Source organism: Oxyura jamaicensis, unplaced genomic scaffold (genome assembly GCF_011077185.1).
Source record: "Oxyura jamaicensis isolate SHBP4307 breed ruddy duck unplaced genomic scaffold, BPBGC_Ojam_1.0 oxyUn_random_OJ71615, whole genome shotgun sequence".
Taxonomy (NCBI): domain Eukaryota; kingdom Metazoa; phylum Chordata; class Aves; order Anseriformes; family Anatidae; genus Oxyura; species Oxyura jamaicensis.
In genome coordinates, this window is record NW_023310612.1 from 142,393 (window position 1) to 162,531 (window position 20,139).

Here is a 20,139-nt window from a genome sequence, read left to right on the forward strand (position 1 = left end):
TGCCAGTCCAGGTCCACCTGAGCCACTTCAATCTTGGCAGCCTGATCCACCTGCTGGTTGTTTTGATGTTCTTCAGTAGCCCGATTCTTGGGCACATGAGCATCTACGTGAGGTACCTTTACAGTCAGGTTCTCTACCCGGGCAGCAATATCTTACCACAATGCAGCAGCCCAGATGGGTTTGCCCCTGCGCTGCCAGTTGTTTTGTTTCCATTGCTGTAACCACCACCACAGGTCATTTGCTACCATCCACGAATCAGTTTAGAGGTAGAAAACTGGCCACTTTTCTCGTTCAGCAATATCTAAAGCCAGCTGGATGGCTTTCACTTCTCTGGGTCAGCTGTCCTGAGTCTGTGCCCTCCCAGCTCTTGCTGCACCCCCAGCCTGCCCACTGGCAGGACAGAGTGAGAAGCTGAAAAGTCCTTGGCTTAGTGTAAGCAGTGCTCTGCAACAATTAAAACACCAGCATGTTATCAGCACTCTTCTCATCCTAATCCAAAACATAGCACCCTATCAGCTACTAGGAGGAAAAATAACTCTGTCCTAACTGAAACCAGGACATTAGTGTACATAGTTCTTGTATCATGCAAAGGAAGGGTCTAGCAATTCATGTAAATAGAGGGCTTGAAGGACAAACACTGAGACTCAAGTCTGGGAGATAAGAGAACAAATAATTTTTTTTATGAAACTGCTGACTTTTGCGTGGGACGCTGCCCAAGCCTCTGATATCCAGCAAAGAGATCCACCAAATAAGGAGAAAGCGGGAGTTGAAGGACAACTGAAGGACAAAGCCTGGGAGGAAGACTACTAGCCTTCAGCACAAGAGACCCCCCAGAAAGACCACCAGAGACTGATACGCATGCGTCCGGAGAGGGTTCGGATTCCGGGAACTACTTATAATAACCCTGCCTTTTCTAGGAATAATGATGAATGTATTAGTCTAGGAGCATAAAAATCAGCCACCTGACGTAACAGGTGTGCGTCCTGGTGGAGCAAAGACTCCCGGTGCACCCAGCGCTGTTTGCTTGCCTTTCTTCGCTTAATAAATTACAAACTTTAATTAGAATCTTATTTGGGACTCAGTCATTAATCACAATAGGACAAGGAGTTAACCCAGAAGGGTTAAAGGCACTAGAGTTGTGGCAAATGGATGTCACGCAAGTCCCAGAATTTGGCAGGCTAAAATATGTGCGTGTAACAGTGGATACCTTTTCAAAAATGATATGGGCGACTGCATTGCCGGTTGAAAAAGTACATCATGTATAAGCATCTACTTGCTTGCTTTGCAATTGTAGGAGTTCCTGAGAAGATTAGGACAGATAATGGGCCTGCATATGTTAGTCAGAAAGTCAGGACATTTATGCTAAAATGGGGTGTCAAGCATGCGACAGGGATTCCACACTCACCGACAGGGCAAGGGCTCATAGAGCGTACTCATCAAGTCTTAAAAGACTATCTAACCAAGCAAAAAGGGGTAGAAACTGAGGCACAGCAAAGACTGTATCGAGTACTTTTCACCTTGAATTATCTGTGCCTGATGGGTGATCGAGAAGAACCACCAGTGATGATACATCACCAGAATCTCAAGTTTAATAGAACAACGACTTTACCACAATTTAAAGTGATGTACAGAGATCCAGCCACCAGGATCTGGGAAGGGCCTGTTTACATTATTTTTAATGGTTGAGGCTATATGTGTGTCTCCACAGATCATGGACTGGTGTGGGTGCCTAGCCGAGCGGTGAAGCCTGCTCTGGATTGTTGGGATCAGTCCGGCAACCAAGATGATCAGAATCCTGGTTCTGGGGATAGTAATCCCGATAATGATGGCCCTCCATCACATTGAGCCTAGCGAGAATATGTGGGTCACCTGGGCAAATAAGACAGGGCTGTCTGCTTTTGCTTATCGCTTGCTTCGGCAACAGAGCCTTTTCGAACATGCTTGTTGGGAGTGCCTGGGTTTCGCACTCACTCCTTATCACAATGCATCTCTTTGGTGTAATTATACAAAACTGTAATAGCATTGTTCCTTGTGCCAGGAGCCACTCTGATCGGCTGTGGGATCGACTGTGGAATGGACACCCCTAGGTGCACCCCGAGCATTTTCCTCGGAGGGATCTCCACTCTCAGCCGCTCACCACGGGAGTAGACAAGGACCTCCTGAAGCCACGGACAGATTATTTCAAGTGATATTTTCTTGTGGTATGAATGAAAAGTGCAAGAGGCCTCTTTGTGTGAGTGTGTGATTGTACTGTGCGAGTGAGAAGCAGCATCGCTGCGAAGCACCATCCCTAGTGCTTAGTGGCTTGTTGACTGATGTAGATTCTAGTAGGCACGCTACTTTACAATCATAATTTTGCATGCGACTTTCACCCTGTTGCTTATTGTAGTGTTTGCAGTGCTTGATAGAAAAATCTATAGAAAGCATTTGGTTGGTCAAAAACAAAAAGGGGGAATTGTGGGAAAGGAATTTGCAGGTGGCTTTGTGCTGTTTCCCACATCCCTGAACTAGAGATAATGAGGACACAAGCTAGAGACGAGTGCACGGAGAAGCTAGACCAATGATAAGTTGTTATCGGCGCATGCTGTAGTTAGTTGCCTATATATACTCTGTTAGAACATGCAATAAAGGAGGACGATTATACTCACATCGAGATTGCATCGTTACTCCGGGACCGTCTCCCTTTCCAATACATTATATTTGTCATAGTTCTTCCTGCTTTCAATCAGTGGCCAAATTAAAATCAAATGTGTGGGTTTTATATAATAAATTTGAGTTAATCTAGGTAGATTCAAACAGCAAAGTGAAGATCCTAGATTGCTCTGGTGAGTGTTTTGTCCTAATTTATTATCTGCTTTAAAGATGATACCTTAATTGTGGCATTTAAGTAAAATTTGAACATTATTGCTTTTTGTTACACAGGAAGGCAATCTGAAGAGATATCCTGCTCCATATCCTGATGAACTGATGAATATGTTCAAAAGTGTCCAGACAATTGTACATAGACTGGATGAAGAAGAATCTACTGAAGATATTGCCAAGGAGTCAAAACAAGAAAGCCAGACAGTTTCTGTAAAAGATGTTGGGGTAAAGGTTAGATACAGTATTCTTTTCTGATTTCATCGATTCCTTTCAATTCTCTTCTCCCTCCCCACTAATGCTTTAGCAAGGAAAAACAATTCAAAATAAAGGACAGAACCTACCTGTTTACCATCTTAAGAAGTCTGTAATAAATGTCTGTTTTCCTCTGACACTAAGAACAAGGAATGTGACTTGGTTCTCAGACAAATATAAAATATTGATGTGTTAGGGAGCTGGCTGCTTGGGTTTTTGGAGGATAGCAACTTTATCATCCTCTGATCCTTCTTTATCTGCTAAACTTCAAAAGGAAAATCAGGATCTCTAAGGACCTTGCCACTCCCCTCATGACTTGAGGTTTTACAAGATAAGTTGGGAAGGCAAGAGTAGCCAGTTGGCACACAGGTCAGTTAAGATGCAGCATAGCAGTGAGATGATAAGTTCTGTTTGGTGCTGACATGTCTCATTATAGATATTTCTGGCCTTTTTTTACTTAACTGGAAGCTTAACGGTGTGAAATGTGTTAATTTGATTCGTGTCAGTATGGAACAATGCTAGGACCACATGATGAAATATAACCTATTTAAGAAAAACAGTGATTAGTGTACATAGCTCTTGTATCATGCAAAGGAAGGGTCCAGCAATTTGTGTAAATAGAGGGTTTGAACGGTGAACATTGAGACTCGAGTCTGGGAGAAGGAGTTTTTTGGAAACTGCTGACTTTTGCATGGGACGCTGCCCAAGCCTCTGATATCCGGCAAAGAGATCCACCAAATAAGGAGAAAGGGGGAGTTGAAGGACAACTGAAGGACAAAGCCTGGGAGGAAGACTACGAGCCTTCAGCACAAGAGACCCCCCAGAAAGACCACCAGAGACTGATACGCATGCATCCAGAGAGGGTTCGGATTCCGGGAACTAATTATAATAACCCTGCCTTTTCTAGGAATAGTGATGAATATGTATTAGTCTAGGAGCATAAAAATCAACCACCTGATGTAACAGGTATGCGTCTTGGTGGAGCAGAGACTCCCAGCGCACCCAGCGCTGTTTGCTTGCCTTTCTTCGCTTAATAAATTACAAACTTTAATTAGAATCCTATTTGGGACTCAATCATTTATCACAATTGGGGGCTCATCCAGGATGGTCTTGGTTCCTGAATTCTGACTTGATCTAGGAGGGGCGCCCCACCATTTGGTGGCTCCTGTTCGAGTCAAGTCGGGACGAACACCATTCTGAACCTGAATAAAGGCAAGCAAAGAATTTGATTTTTTTATGAGCTCACTTGCCGGCTGCAGCATTGTATTTTACCCATAATTCTGCGCGCAAAGATCCGAACGAAGACAACAGAGTCATAAGTATTTAAGGCATATACCGTTCGGTTGGGTGGGATTCGGTTGCCTATGTGTGTAAGAGTGTGACTGAGATGGAACCTAGTTCCAAAGCGAGTGCGGAGGTCTTCTAACCACGGTTCCAATCTCCCGGACTTGGCTGGTGAAGGACCAAAGTGATTCCTATAGGATTTGTGGGTGGGTGATAGGTCCTAAATCCCCTGCAAGACACTCTTACTACATAACCAAGGGCTGTAGGTATTACCACAGTAAAATTCCTAGATGGGTCAGACAAAATTGAAGACCTGGGACCAGAGAAAGGGGAACAAATTAAAAATGGTTCAGTACTATATGATAGAATGTCCAAATCAGAAAATGTAATAATTAATAAGGACCTAGAACCTGTGGAATCAGGACCTTTGAGTCCATCATGGTCATCAGGCTTGTGAGCTGTATGCTCTATGTAGGGCCCTGGAACTATTAAAGGGGAAAAAGTGTGACTATATTTACAGCATGTTGAACTGAATGAACTCCCAATGCCTGAATCACCACCAGAAAGCAGTGTTGTACAACAAAAACTGGAAGTTTCTCCAAAGATGTTGCCATTAAATTAATAATATTAATTAATTAAATATAATTAATTGGAAAGTACTCATCTACTGCCATGAAATACTGTTACTATTAAACTTTATGTTCTGGTTTGGAGACAAAAAGGAATATAGTTAAGGCATTAGCATGTGACTTTCTGTTTCCTTAAAGTGGTGAGCTTTAATTCTATTCATGCTAAGTCTCAGTGAGACATACCAGCATCCTTGTGGACCCACTCATTTCAGTGTTGTAAAATCGTGGGTCAGATGATTCAAAGTAAATGTACTCAAGTAGGGGAAAGGTGAACTGGTATTAATTTTAAAAAGTCATATGGTGGATTTGTTTGTTTGCTTTTTAAGTTTGTACTAATATAAAAATCACATGTGCACGCTAGCTGAACAGTAAAATTTATTTTTATGTAAGTGCATTTACTCTTTCTATTTTTGAACAAACAGTATGTCCTGGTTTCATTTCAGACAGTTATTTTTCTTCCTAGTAGCTGGTTGGGTGCTATGTTTTGGATTAGGATGAGAAGAGTGCTGATAACATGCTGGTGTTTTAATTGCTGCAGAGCAGTGCTTACACTAAGCCAAGGACTTTTCATCTTCTCGCTCTGTCCTGCCAGCGGGCAGGCTGGGGGTGCAGCAGGAGCTGGGAGGGGACAGACCCAGGACAGCTGACCCAAACTGACCAAAGGGGTATTCCATACCATCTGACGTCATGCTAAACAATATATAGGGGTGGCTATCCGGGGTGGGAGGCCGGCTGCTTGGGGATAGGCTGGGCATCGGTCAGCAGGTGGTGAGCAATTGCATTGTGCATCACTTGTTTTGTAGACACTATTATTATTATTATTTCCTATCTTAATAAACTGTCTTTATCTCAACTCACAGGCTTCACTTTCCCGTTTCTCTCCCCAGTCCCAGAGAGGGAGGGGGGAGGGTGAATGAATGGCTGTGTGGTGTTTAGCTGCCAGCCAGGTTAAACCACAACACAGTAGTATCAAATACTTGTTTAAATATTAAGTGGGTGTTTTGAGCCTGCAAATTTTAATATTGGGTGTAACACTCTGCTTTCATAAGTACCATTTATTATACCACTATATTTCTGATGTTTGCATAATCATAAAAGGACCTCAAAACTTGAATACACAGACTGAAATAAAAGCTGAGAGCCTTGAATATGTCAGTGTGCTATATAGTGGCCTTTGAGGACTGTTGAAACAGTCAAGCAATTAGTAAATATAAAAGGATGATTAGCTTGCTAGGCAGTAGGATGAATCATTATCTAGGTACCAAGAATAGAATAGATTATTTACTCAATATTATCTGTTAGTCAAGGAAGAAGTAGTCTGAGTCTGTAAGATATACTATCAGGAGCCAAGAGGTGAAGAATATGTGAAAACTAAGTAACAAAAGCTTGCCAGACATCCTGTCTCGGGCAGGAAACAGATGGACAACAAGGACACAAATTAGCTCAGACTGATAAGGACATTGCAAACTTGCAAAATCGCTACATTCTACATAAAGGGTGAAAAGTATACTATGAGGAAGACATACGGCCTTCCTCCCAAAGACCACTGCCCATGTCCTTAAGACCCCTGCCCACAATTCTTGGAAGAATCTACGCAAGCGCAAAGGACTGATAAGCTAATTAGGATAAGAAGCGTGAGTAGGCGGCTTTAGGTAATGACTATGTATAGGCGTTAATTGAATATTCATTGTTCTGCTATATAAATGTGAGATAGTTTGTCACTTCGGGTATGCACTTTAGGTGGAAGGATCCCCCGTGCATCCAGCGCTGTCAATAAAGAATACTTCGTCACTAAGAAGAAATTTTGACTATGTTCTTTAAATCAATCTGGCGACCCAGATGGGACACCCTCTCTGCCCGGCTGCAGGACCCGCTGGGAATAGGACTCCCTAGGGTACCCCCGGGATTTCCCGGAGGGACTCCTTGACTCAACGGATCACTGCGGAGGCAGACGAGGACCCCATCCCTGTAAGTGATGATATTCTTTATTTTGGTTTGTTTGTTTGGTAGACTGGTCTTTTGGTGTTGCCTATAAGTCAGAAGGTAAGCTTCTGCAGGGTAGTGTTGGTGTATACTTCTGTGGCTAGCACCTTAAGTATACGTTGGATCTGTTTTGATGGCATTTAATTGCTGTTGGCAACCTTGGCAAAAGGTTTGCCTTTAAGGTTCATTTGGTACTGTGTTACTTATTTCGGTTTTCTGACCTATCGAATGCAGAATTTGACTCTGATTGTTGTTATTGCAATTTTAGCTATATTTTTGGTAATAATAATAGTTCCTTGGTGTTGCTGTAAAAAGATACCAATGTGCTGCATTTTGTAAGTGTCAAAGGGGTATCCTGAAAGTGTGAATTGGAAAAATGGGAGGAAAACGAAGGGGTGGAATTGTCAAGAAAAGTCCTTTAGGATGTGTTTTAAGTCATTGGAAGGATATTGGAGGGTCCGCTGGTGGAAGCATGAACAGAAAAACATTGATAAAATATTGTAATAAATGGTGGCCGCTTTATAAGCTGGAATGTGGAGAAAATTGGCCTTTTAATGGAACTTTAAACTGTAATACTTTGTTACAGTTAATGTTGTTTTTAAGGAGAGAAGGGAAATGGGATGAAATGTTGTATACTGCTATGTTGTTTCAGCATCTTGGAGGGAAAAGGTATGGAATTAAGTTGGCCCCTGACTGAGCCTTTGGTGCTGGCATTAGAAAAGTACAGGCTGGAGAAAGATAAAGGAAGTGTTAAAAGGGTTGTTGAAGGTGTTAAAGGTGTGGCATGTATTATTCGATAAAGCTGTTTGAAGTTGAATGAGAGGGAAAGAGGATGCAGGAATGTTAGTAGTTCTGCCTCAACCCGAGGCTGAGATCTTAAAATCACAGAGGGTGAGAGCCCTCTGGGGCAGAGGGACCATGATGGGTCTGAAAGATTTTTCATGGAAACAGAAAAGCAGTTAACTCTTAAAACAACCTGAGTTCATGTGTGAGCTCAGGTTGCCAATGGGACTGCTCAGGGAACTATCAACGACTGCATTCCCCTGACCAACCCCCCCCCATCTGAGACCCTAATCACCCCTGAAATTATGAACAGCTATACCAAAATCTGGTTAAATTGGGAATTGAGAATTTGTTCCAACAAGGTCCAAAAGAAACCCCTATGGAATTTTTGGACCAACTTTTGAAATGCAATGAAGGAAAAAAGTAAAAATAAAAAATTAAAAAAAATCGGACGTGGCTTCAGAAAACAGAGGCAATTGGCTAGCCTCTTTCTAAGGCAATTGGCCCCCTGATATCAGAAAGAAATTGTCTTAGGCTGCAGGATAAACTTACAACAGTCAGGAATAACGGGGACCTGGGGCACCTACCCTAGCAGGTCCACTGGTTGAAATAAAGCTAGGGAATGAAGAGAGAGGCTTGAATTTTTATTGGTTAAAGGAACTTCTTTCTCTGTGTTAATTAGTCTGTAAATGTAATAGGAGCAACTGGCCAACAGGAAAAGGCGTTTCTCTTGCAATGCTTGAAATATAAACTGGGGAAACAAATAGGGATACATAGGTTTTTATATCTACCTGGATCTCCAAAATCTCTATTAGGTCGAGATTTGTTAGAACAATTAGAAGCAGAAATTATCTTTGAAAAAGGGAAAGTGGAATTAAGGATAGGAGAAGAACAACTAATAAATGTGTTGAGCTTGGCACTAATACAAACTGACCCTAAAAGTGAAATACCCTCAGAGATCACAGATCAAGTGTATCCAGGAGTTTGGGCCACCAAAGTCCCTGGAAGAGCTAAAAATGTGACTCCAATAATTATTAAATTAAAGCCAGGAGAGAAACCTGTTAAGGTCAAGCAATATCCTTTGAGGATAGAAGATAGGAAAGGAATTAAAGAGATAATTGATAAATTTCTACAGTATGGATTATTAGTTGAATGTGAATCCGAATACAATACACCCATATTGCCAATCAAAAAGGCAGATGGAAAAAGCTATAGGCTAGTTCAGGATTTGAGGGCCATAAATAAAATCACCGAGGATATACATCCAGTAGTGGCAAACCCTTATACTTTGCTGACTAAATTAAAGAATAGTCAGGTTTGGTTTACCGTACTGGATTTAAAAGACGCCTTCTTCTGCCTAGCCTTAGCCACAGAAAGCCAAAACCTATTTGCCTTTGGGAAAACCCCGACTCAGGTAGAAAGACGCAGCTTATGTGGACAGTATTACCTCAAGGATTCAAGAATAGCCCCACCATTTTTGGAAACCAATTAGCCAAGGAACTTGAGACTTGGAAACCTCCGGACACTGAAGGGACTTTGTTACAATAGGTGGATGATCTATTGATAGCCACTGAGACTAAAGAAGGTTGTGTTCAATGGACTGTCAGTCTCCTTAATTTTCTGGGTTTAAATGGATATCGAGTCTCCCAACAGAAAGCCCAGCTGGTTCAGCAATGTGTGACCTATCTGGGATTCGAAATTTCGGGAGGACAATGATAGCTGGGAACTGAACACAAGGAAGCCATTTGTCGAACTCTGGAACCACAAACGGTAAAAGAACTGCGAACCTTTCTGAGAATGACAGGTTGGTGTCGCCTTTGGATTTATAATTATGGACTGATGGTGAAGCCTCTATATGACTTGATAAAAGGTAACCAGTCAAAATTGGTTTGGACTGGAGAAGCACGAGCAGCTTTTAAGAGACTTAAACTTGAATTGATGCGTGCTCCGGCCTTGGGACTACCAGACCTGTCGAAACCTTTTTGGTTATTTTCACATGAGAGACAAGGGATGGCTTTGGGAGTATTAGCCCAAAAGCTGGGTCCCTATAAACGAGTAGTAGCTTACTTCTCTAAACAACTGGATGAAGTAAGTAAAGTATGGCCCGGATGTCTTTGGGTGGTGGCAGCAGTCGTTACCAATATACAGGAGGCTCGGAAGCTTACAATGGGACAGAAAATGACAGTGCTAGTTTCCCATACAGTCTCAGCAGTTTTGGAACAAAAGGGAGGTCATTGGCTCTCGCCGCAGAGATTTTTAAAATCCCAAGCAATACTAGTAGAACAAGAAGATGTGGAAATTGTGGTTACTAACATTGTGAATCCAGCCTCTTTCCTTAGTGGAACTCAGGATGAACTAATAACACATGACTGTATAGAAACAGTGGAGACCGTGTTGACTTGCAAAAACTGACTCCACAATAAGATTGTAAAGTAGGTATGTTTATTCAGCGCTGGGCAGCACGGGGGGTAGTCCCACCAAAGTCATGCACAACAACTCACTCACGTGCATTCTCTTTTATCCCCTAAAATATTACATATGCATTAAGTTTTGCAACACACCTATACATATTCATTTCCTAGCTCCGCCTAGCCCCGCTTCGTATGCTAATTATCTTATCAGTCCTTCTGCGCTTGCGTAGTATTCACTGGTGGTCGTCCGGGTGGTCGTCAGGATGAAGTAAGATGTCTTCCTCAGAGTTGAACTTTTAACCTCGTCTCCCTGCACATGCTCCCTGAGCCCTTGGTCACAATCTGAGCCATAAGGTTGGTTTGGTCCGGTTCTTGGGGTCCGAGGGGCTCCTGTTATCTTGAGGCCTTGCATGTTTATCTTATCCTTTGTAAACAGTCCTCCTTATCTTTGAGCCCTTGCTCACAGTCCGAACAATAAGGTTAGGTTGATCTGGTTCTTGGAGCCTCAGGGGCTCATCAGGAGGCCTAGGCTCAGCATAGGCCCAGTGCATCACAAATGTAGCACATATTAAACAATGAGTGTTGTCTATATATTTATTCTTAATCATTCACTCTCTAACTTCTAATCCCATGTTTCAGTGTATTCCAGTCGACCTGATCTTAAGGAAGAACCTTTAGAAGATGCTGACGAATCTTGGTATACCGATGGAAGCAGCTTTGTGAAACAAGGACAACGTAAGGCAGGGTATGCCGTTACAACCACTCAGCACGTATCGAGTCTAAACCATTACCTCCTGGGACATCCGCCCAGAAAGCAGAGATAATTGCTCTTATGCGAGCACTGGAACTAGCAGCAGGAAGGAAAATAAATATTTGGACAGATTCTAAATATGCATTTGGTGTGGTGCATGCTCATGGAGCGATTTGGAAAGAACGTGGATTGCTGACCACTCAGGGAAAACAGATAAAACATGCTGAAGAAATTTTAAAATTGTTAGAGGCGGTAAAACAACCAGAAAAGGTAGCTATCATGCATTGTCGGGGACACCAAAAGGGGAACGCCGATTATGAAATTGGAAATCGATTGGCAGATCAAGAGGCTAAGCGGGTAGCTGGATTAACTGAAGTGAAGGCATCATCTTTGATACCAGACGGTAAAGTTCAAACTATATACATAAACCAAAAGCCAAATTATACAAAAGAAGACTTAAAATTAATTGAAGATTTGAAAGGTAAAATGAAACCAGATGGATGGGTATATTTAAAAGATAACTGAGTAGTAATACCCTCTAATTTGATATGGCTCACAGTTCTTACAGAACACAATAAAACACATTGGGGGGCTGACACATTGCATAAGAGCCTGAGTCAGACACTAGTGGGACAAAGTTTATATACAACGATAAAACAAGTAACTCAACAATGTAGCATTTGTTTACACAACAACCCCAATACTAAGAATAGAATAAAATTTGGAATAATTGGTAAAGGAAATTATCCGGGACAACAGTGGCAAATTGATTTTTCAGAACTCCCTAGAAAAGGGGGGTATCGTTATTTATTGGTTCTGACTGACACGTTTTCAGGATGGCCCGAAGCCTTTCCCTGTCGAGCAAACAAAGCAAGAGAAGTGGTTAAAGTCTTGTTAAATGAAATAATAGCACGCTTTGGGATTCCAGTAGCAATGTCCTCTGATAGGTGGAAGGATCCCCCGTGCATCCAGCACTGTCAATAAAGAATACTTCGTCACTAAGAAGAAACTTTGACTTCGTTCTTTAAATCACCGTCATGGTAACACTTTTACGTTACAGAGCTAATGTTTTAGTCCTAAATTTTCAGTACAGAAGTGAGCTTTATACAATTACTGATGTGAATTTCTCTAAAATGTATATTTTTGTGTCCAGTCGTATTATTTAAGTGTTCCTTTGTATCAATTTATGTATGCTTCTGTTGTAGTTTAACTTTGCGTGCAGCTCAACACCACACAGCCGTTCGCTCACCCTCCTCCCCCCTCACTGGGATGGGGGAGAGAAAAGAGAAAAACTGAGGCCTCTGGGTTGAGATGGAGATGGTTTATTGGGACAGAAAATAAAATAATAATAATAATGATGTGTACGGAGTGGGTGATGCACGGTGCAGTTACTTGCTACCTGCTGACCGATGCCTAGCCCAACCCCGAGCAGCCGGCCCCCCACCCCGGCTAGCCACCCCTATATATTGTTTAGCATGACATCAGATGGTATGGAATACCCCTTTGGCCAGTTTGGGTCAGCTGTCCTGGGTCTGTCCCCTCCCAGCTCTTGCTGCACCCCCAGCCTGCCCGCTGGCAGGACAGAGCGAGAAGCTGAAAAGTCCTTGGCTTAGTGTAAGCATTGCTCTGCAGCAATTAAACCATCAGTGTGTTATCAACATTAGTCTCATTCTAAATCCAAAACAGCACCCTACCAGCTCTGGGGAGGAAAATTAACTCTATCCTAACTAAAACCAGGACAGCTTCTAAAACAAAGAAGGGGGAGTAAGAAGGGTGTGACCCCTAGGAAAAGATAGATAAAGTATGCTAAGTTCTTTAATTTTTTAAATTGATGCACAGAGGAAGGTCCTTGCATCTGTCCGTGCAGGAGAAAAGGCGACAGACAGATCTAGGAAACAGATCTCGGAGAAACTCAGTTAAAGAAAGAGCACAAGTCATGGCTAAATAAATAAATAAATTACAGCTCCAATTATTGGGAAGGGCCCTACACTCTGATAACTTGGGGGCCGAGGTTGTGCTTGTGTTTTAACAGAAGCCGGCCCTAGATGGGTGTCAGCACCATGAGTCTGTCCGGCCGTCTCATCATCTGCCTTAACATGATCACAGCACCCTCCTCGGCAGTTTGGACTCCAGCTCAAAGAAAAAAAAAACGTCTGGGAGGACAAACAAGGACTCCAGGAGTTGGAGGGGCAGGTAGAGCCCCCCCTGCCTGGGCAGCACTCAGTGCCAGCCTCTCCCAGGAATGTGATTACAAAGTTTGTTAAAGATAGAATTAGTATGCCTGGTAGTTTTTCCCTGTGTTTTAGTTTGTGTTAATCGTGCTCTTTTTTATGTTAATAAAGAAGGCAGAGATGTGGGAGTGTGGCCATGGGGGTCGACAAGCCCCATGGTTGGTGATAATATCAGACTCTTAACAATGAGGCCATCAGGAACGTAAAGAGTTTAGAGGAGGGAACAAAGAGGGGTGACTCAGGAGACGCCTTGATGTCTCTGGTTGCTTGTTCTCTGGCCGTTGAGGCATGGAATGGCAGTAAAAATGTTATTAGAACACTTAATACCTAGATATGGGATAATCCAGTACACTGATTCTGATCAGGGCACACACTTTACTTCTGAAATAATAAAATTATTATGTCAATAATTAGGTATTCAGTGGGAATACCACACTCCGTGGCACCCCCAAGGCTCGGGAAAAGTAGAAAGAATGAATCAAGCAATAAAACAATTGGCTAAGTTAATGATCGAGACACAAACGCCCTGGACAAAATGCTTACCATTTGGACTTTTAAACATTAGAACTAAACCACACACTGAGACTGGATTATCGCCATACGAAATGTCATACGGCATGCCTTATTCTCAAGGGAACAATGTAGTTGAGGATCGAAGTATCCAGAAATATATAATTACCATTGGTAGAAGATTAAAAGAGCTAAGAGAAACTGGGATGATGGCTCAGACACCACCTTTAGGATTTGCAATTCACCACTTAAAAGGGGGAGATAGGGTTCTAATAAAAACATGGAAAGAAGAAAGCTTATCTCCCCTCTGGGAAGGACCTCTTCTTGTTTTATTAACAAGAAAACAGCTGGTATTTATTAACTGTTATCTATTAACTGTTATCTATTAACAAGGAAACAGCTGTGAGAACTGCTGAAAAAGGATGGACATGTGTCATGAGTAAAAGGTCCAGTGGAAGAGTGGAAAGTAACATCGGAACCAGGAGAAACTAAATTATCAGATGGACTTGAAGAAGCCTTCATCAAAGAGCATAAACTAAGTTGCTGTGGGAATTTTATTGTAATTACTCCTTTATTGTAATTACTCCAAATTTATTGTAATTACTCCTGTAAAATTAGTAAACAGAGAAACTCTTGAATAGGTACCTATTAAGGGGAGAGATTTATCAATAACAGGGATCAGTTAAGCATTATCCCCTGAAGGTAACAGTAGGCTATCTGCAGTGTCAACTCCTTTAAGATTAGGGAAGAGGGCAATACCGGATAGGGAATTGGTGCTGCGGCTAGGAAGGTCTGCCAAGGGCTGCAACCCCTTTGGGCTGTGACCGCCGATCACTATGGCCCTTACTGAACCTCTTCTAGTCCTACTTGGGGTGAGTTTCTTGGCCTAAGCTACAGCCAGCAACTGCAGTCAATGTATAGTAACTACTAGAAAAGGATGCTTGAGCTCCCAGACATTGGTGTATCATACTGTCTATGACTGTAAAGGCCAGAAAATAGGAAGCTGCATTTTTAACCTAACTAACTCAGTATGCTCTATGCAGAGAAGGTGACAGGACCGTATGCTATGATCCAAAAGAACTCCCTTATCAGTATTGGGTAGAAATGAAGACAGATTTGAAAGTAGGCAAATTAATTGGAACAAGTGAAGTTGTAACCACCCTGAATACCTCAGTGTTGATAACCTTTGATGCCTGTGATATTACAGATGAAGACCCGGGTGTAATTATCAAAATGGAAATCAAAGAAATGGCAAGAGAGTCAGTGCAACATAGATTGTTATTCAACTCGTTTTATCATGAAATGGAAACAGGAATAAAATATGAAATCCCCACAGTTGCTCAAAATGTATTTGTAAATCTAGCTGAAAATATTGCTAAATCACTGAACGTAACTGTCCTGGTTTCAGTTAGGACAGTTAGGCAAGTGGACCACTATGGAGAAGGGAATCCAGTACCTGAGGGAATTAGCCATACGGGAGGTGATTTATGAGGACCCAGACAATGGACAAACACCCACAGATCCAGATGAAGTCAAGTGTACACGACCCATGTGGCGGAAGTTTGTATGGAGTGCACCATCATCATATGCCAGCTCATTGGCAATAATGGCCTGGAAAGAGGATGAGGAACCCACAGTGGGTGATGTGGCTAAACAACTCCGGCAGTACGAAGAAAGTCTCTCCTCTTCCCTACAGGCCTGCGTCTTGGCTGTGGAGAAACTTTCTGAAAGCGTCCATCAACTAAAAGAGAATACTTTGGAGAAACTTTCTGAAGAGGTCCACCAACTTAAAGAGAGTTTATTTTCCTCCCCTCCTGTACAAACCAGTGTCTCTGCTATTAGGGGTAAGTGCTCATTCGTGCAAGGAAGACGATATGGTGGGTACACACCTCGTGCCATCCTGTGGTTTTACCTACATGACCATGGAGAGGACATGAGAAAATGGGATGGAAAACGAAGTCACACCACCACTGAGTGCTGCAGTGCCGGACATGCTAGAACTCCAGTACGAACTGGAATCAAAGGCAGCCAACTGGTAGGCCACAATTGATATCGCTAATGCACTTTTCGCCATCCCTTACGAAGAGCGGCTGAGGGAGCTGGGACTGTTTAGCCTGGAGAAGAGGAGGCTCAGGGGTGACCTTATTGCACTCTACAGGTACCTGAAGGGAGGCTGTAGCGAGGTGGGGGTTGGTCTATTTTCCCACATGCCTGGTGACAGGACGAGGGGGAATGGGTTAAAGTTGCGCCAGGGGAGGTTTAGGTTGGATATTAGGAAGAACTTCTTTACTGAACAGGTTGTTAGTCACTGGAATGGGCTGCCCAGGGAAGTGGTTGAGTCACCATCCCTGGAGGTCTTTAAAAGACGTTTAGATGTAGAGCTTAGGGATATGGTTTAGTGGAGGACTTGTTAGTGTTAGTTCAGAGGTTGGACTCGGTGATCTTGGAGGTCTCTTCCAACCTAGACTATTCTGTGATTAAAGCAATCAACATTCTGATTAGATCTGTCGTTATCTCAACCCTTCGAGCCCCATGTTGGGCGCCAAAAGGACTGTTGTGGTTTAACCCGGCTGGCAGCTAAATACCACACAGCAGTTCGCTCACCCTCCCCCCTCCCTCTCTGGGATGGGGGAGAGAAACGGGAAAGTGAAGCCTGTGAGTTGAGATAAAGACAGTTTATTAAGATAGAAAATAATAATGATAATAATAATAATATGTACAAACAAGTGATGCACAATGCGATTGCTCACCACCCGCTGACCGATGCCCAGCCCAACCCCGAGCAGCCGGCCCCCCACCCTGGCTAGCCACCCCCATATATTGTTTAGCATGACGTCAGATGGTATGGAATACCCCTTGGGCCAGTTTGGGTCAGCTGTCCTGGGTCTGTCCCCTCCCAGCTCCTGCTGCACCCCCAGCCTGCCCGCTGGCAGGACAGAGCGAGAAGATGAAAAGTCCTTGGCTTAGTGTAAGCACTGCTCTGCAGCAATTAAAACATCGGCATGTTATCAGCACTCTTCTCATCCTAATCCAAAACACAGCACCCTGTCAGCTACTAGGAGGAAAAATAACTCTGTCCTAACTGAAACCAGGACAAAAGAGAAGTCAAGTATTTAAGGCATCTAATGTCTGAGGGAAAATGAAGGATACATTCAGAGAGGATTTAGGGAATTGTTGAGCTAACACTACCCAAAACTAAAAAGTTTTAAGGAATCAGGAGCCACAAAGTCTGAAGGGAAATGGATACTCCCTGATGGGAGACAAATGCTGAATACAGCACCAATGAGGCAAATATTAACTGGTTTACATATAGAGAATCATTGGGGGGTGCAAGCAATGTGTGATGTTGTGCTAAGAAACTATGTCTGTGTAGGAATATACACTTCAGTGAAGGAAATATGCAGAGGATGTACCATATGTCAAAAGGTAAATAAAAAGGTCATCCGTAACCCACGTAGAGGGTGATGGGAGCCAGGGATTTGACCTTTCCAAAGTATACAGGTAGAATTTGCTGAGTTACCTAAAGTAGGGAGACTTAAGTACTTGTTTGTCCTAATTGACCACGTGACTGGATGGGTGGAAGCTTTCCCCTCAGTATCTGCCCCTGCGAACACGGTGGCTAAGGTATTATTGGAGCAAATAGTCCCTAGATATGGAATAGTTGAAAACATTGATTCAGATCGAGGAAGTCATTTCACTTCACAAGTACTGCAAGGGTTAATGCAGGCCTTAGAGATTGAGTGGGATTTTCACACCCCCTGGCACCCCTCCTCTTCTGGGAAGGTGGAGCCAATGAACCAGACATTAAAGAAGCAATTAACTAAATTAGTGTTAGAAACCCAACTTCCCTGGGTAAAAAGCTTACCCTTAGCACTGCTCCAGGTTCAAACGGCACCAAGAAAGGATATAGGAATTTCACCATATGAGATGCTGTTCGGATTACCCTATTTGGGCAGAAGGGATGAGATACCGCAATTCGAAACAAGAGTTTTCATAAGAACTGTATTCTGGGGTTGTCCTCTTCTTTGTCTTCTCTGAGGACCCATGGGTTGTTGGCTCAAACCCCATGTTTGGAATGCCCCTTCACCACCATCAACCAAGAAACTGGTTCCTGAGCCTGAGGCTATGTTATTGGCTACAGAGTGTTTCTCACAAGGTGCTCCAGGCTCCAGAGTAAAAGTTGCCCTGCGGCCTGTGGAGAGGACTATGGTGGAGCAGGTTGTCCCCCTGCAGCCCACAGCAGAGCAGATTTCCATGGAGGAGCCCATGCCCATGGAGGAGCCCACAATGGAGTGGGGGGAGCAGGTGGATCTGACCTGAATGAGGCTGTAGCCCATAGAGAGCTCCCATCGGAGTAGATTTCGGGAATGGACCTGTAGCCCATGCAGAGGGAACCACGCAGTAGGAGGTGACCTGGCAGGAGCTGCTGCCCGTGGGGGACCCAGGTTGGAGCAGTGTGCTCCTGAGGGATGGACCCCGTGGTATGGACCCATATTTGGAGCAGTTCTTGAAGAGCTGCTGCTTGTAGGAAGCCCACACAGGATCAGTTTGGGAAGGACTGCATCCCGTGGGAGGGACGCCACAGCACAGGGGAAGAGTGACTGAGAAAGAGCAGTGGAGATTAAGCGCTATACACTGACCATAACCCCCATTTCCCCGTTCCCCTGCGCCGCTTGGGGGGAGGAGGTGGTAGAGGGTGGATGGGGGGAAGGCGTTTTTGGTTTCTTTCTTTTATTTCTCACTTATCTAGCTTGTTAGTAATAGGCAATAAATCTTACTATCTCCCTACCCTGAGTCTGTTTTGCCTGTCACTATAATTGTTGAGTGATCTCCTTGTCCTTATCTCAACCCTTGAACCATTAGCACTATATTTTCTCCCCCTTTCTCTTTGAGGAGGAGGAATGAGTGAGCAGTTGTGGTGGATGTTGGCTGCCCACTCGAGTAAAACCATCACAGCTGCCACGTATTAATAGCTTCAGAAATAATTTTCATTTTCTACACTATTTAAAGCTGTAAAGCACGTTCTTTTAAAAACATATACTCAGGTTTGGAAAACTATGCAAGTTCCTTTTCTGACGTAATAGGTAAACCAGGCCACAGACAACTTTTTTGGTTAGGTCAACTGTTGCACAATTGTATTATCCTGAAAGGCTGATTTACTTCTTGCATACTACAGACACCACAATAAATTTTTCTCCCTATTGTGTATTATACACTAAAAATTTATTTTCTTAGTGTCTTACTGTAGCAAAATGCATACTTAAGTGTTTAAAGAAAAAAAAAAAGTAGTCTCAAGAGCTTTATCTCCCTTAATGGAACCAGAAGGGTACCAGAAGAGGATAATAAAGATGGCAGCTCCACATTGTCCAGGTTTCAGTTAGGATAGAGTTATTTTTCCTCCTAGTAGCTAACAGGGTGCTATGTTTTGGATTACGATGAGAAGAGTGCTGATAACATGCTGGTGTTTTAATTGCTGAAGAGCAATGCTTACACTAAGCCAAGGACTTTTCAGCTTCTCGCTCTGTCCTGCCAGCGGGCAGGCTGGGGGTGCAGCAGGAGCTGGGAGGGGACAGACCCAGGACAGCTGACCCAAACTGGCCCAAGGGGTATTCCATACCATCTGATGTCATGCTAAACAGTATATAGGGGTGGCTAGCCGGGGTGGGGCGCCGGCTGCTCGGGGTTGGGCTGGACATCGGTCAGCAGGTGGTGAGCAATTGCATTGTGCATCACTTGTTTCGTACACACTATTATTATTATTATTTCCTATCTTAATAAACTGTCTTTTTCTCAGCTCACAGGCTTCACTTTCCCGTTTCTCTCCCCCATCCCATAGAGGGAAGGGGGAGGGTGAGCGAACGGCTGTGTGGTGTTTAGCTGCCGGATGGGTTAAACCACAACAGTCCTTTTGGCGCCCAACATGGGGCTCGAAAGGTTGAGATAACGACAGATCTGACCAGAGTGTGTTAAACTAAAATTGGTGTAAGTATTAGACTTGTTAATTGTTGCTAGTCAGAATGTTGATTGCTTTAATCTCAAGTCTGCTGTGCCAGTATTCCAAATTGAGTTTTATAGCACGTTACTTTCTGTATGTGATCCCTGTCGTGCTGTTTATCCTTTCCGGGCCCTGGTTTAAGATTGTTATGGTACTGTGCGGTGTAACAATAGCTTACGATATGATGAAATATCTGGTCATGACTCTAACTTGGCATTTGTACTCAGCACTGTCGCCGACTCTGTTCTTTGGAAACTATATCTCGGAAACTATTAACAATTACACCTACTGCCGTTTTTCATCAGGGAGCCAGTCTGTGGAGGGGACAGGGGAAGATAATTTTCCTTACTTGTTCACTCTCCCTTTCTCCTTCAGCACCCTCTTATCCCCCGAGCTAGTTACGATAGCTCTCCAAGGTGTTGAATATCCTTGGGATACTCAGACCAGC

The 20,139-nt window shown here is 43.3% G+C and overlaps 1 long non-coding RNA gene across 1 annotated transcript; it reads right to left on the reverse strand.

Annotated features, from left to right (window-relative positions):
• Positions 1 to 11,358: 11,358 nt before the first annotated feature.
• Positions 11,359 to 15,449, reverse strand: LOC118159683. Its single transcript, XR_004747201.1, has 3 exons — positions 15,439 to 15,449; positions 13,747 to 13,753; positions 11,359 to 11,507 (listed from the first exon to the last, which is right to left on the reverse strand). It is a non-coding gene; the product is annotated as an uncharacterized LOC118159683 (long non-coding RNA).
• Between the last annotated feature and the right edge of the window lie 4,690 nt (positions 15,450 to 20,139).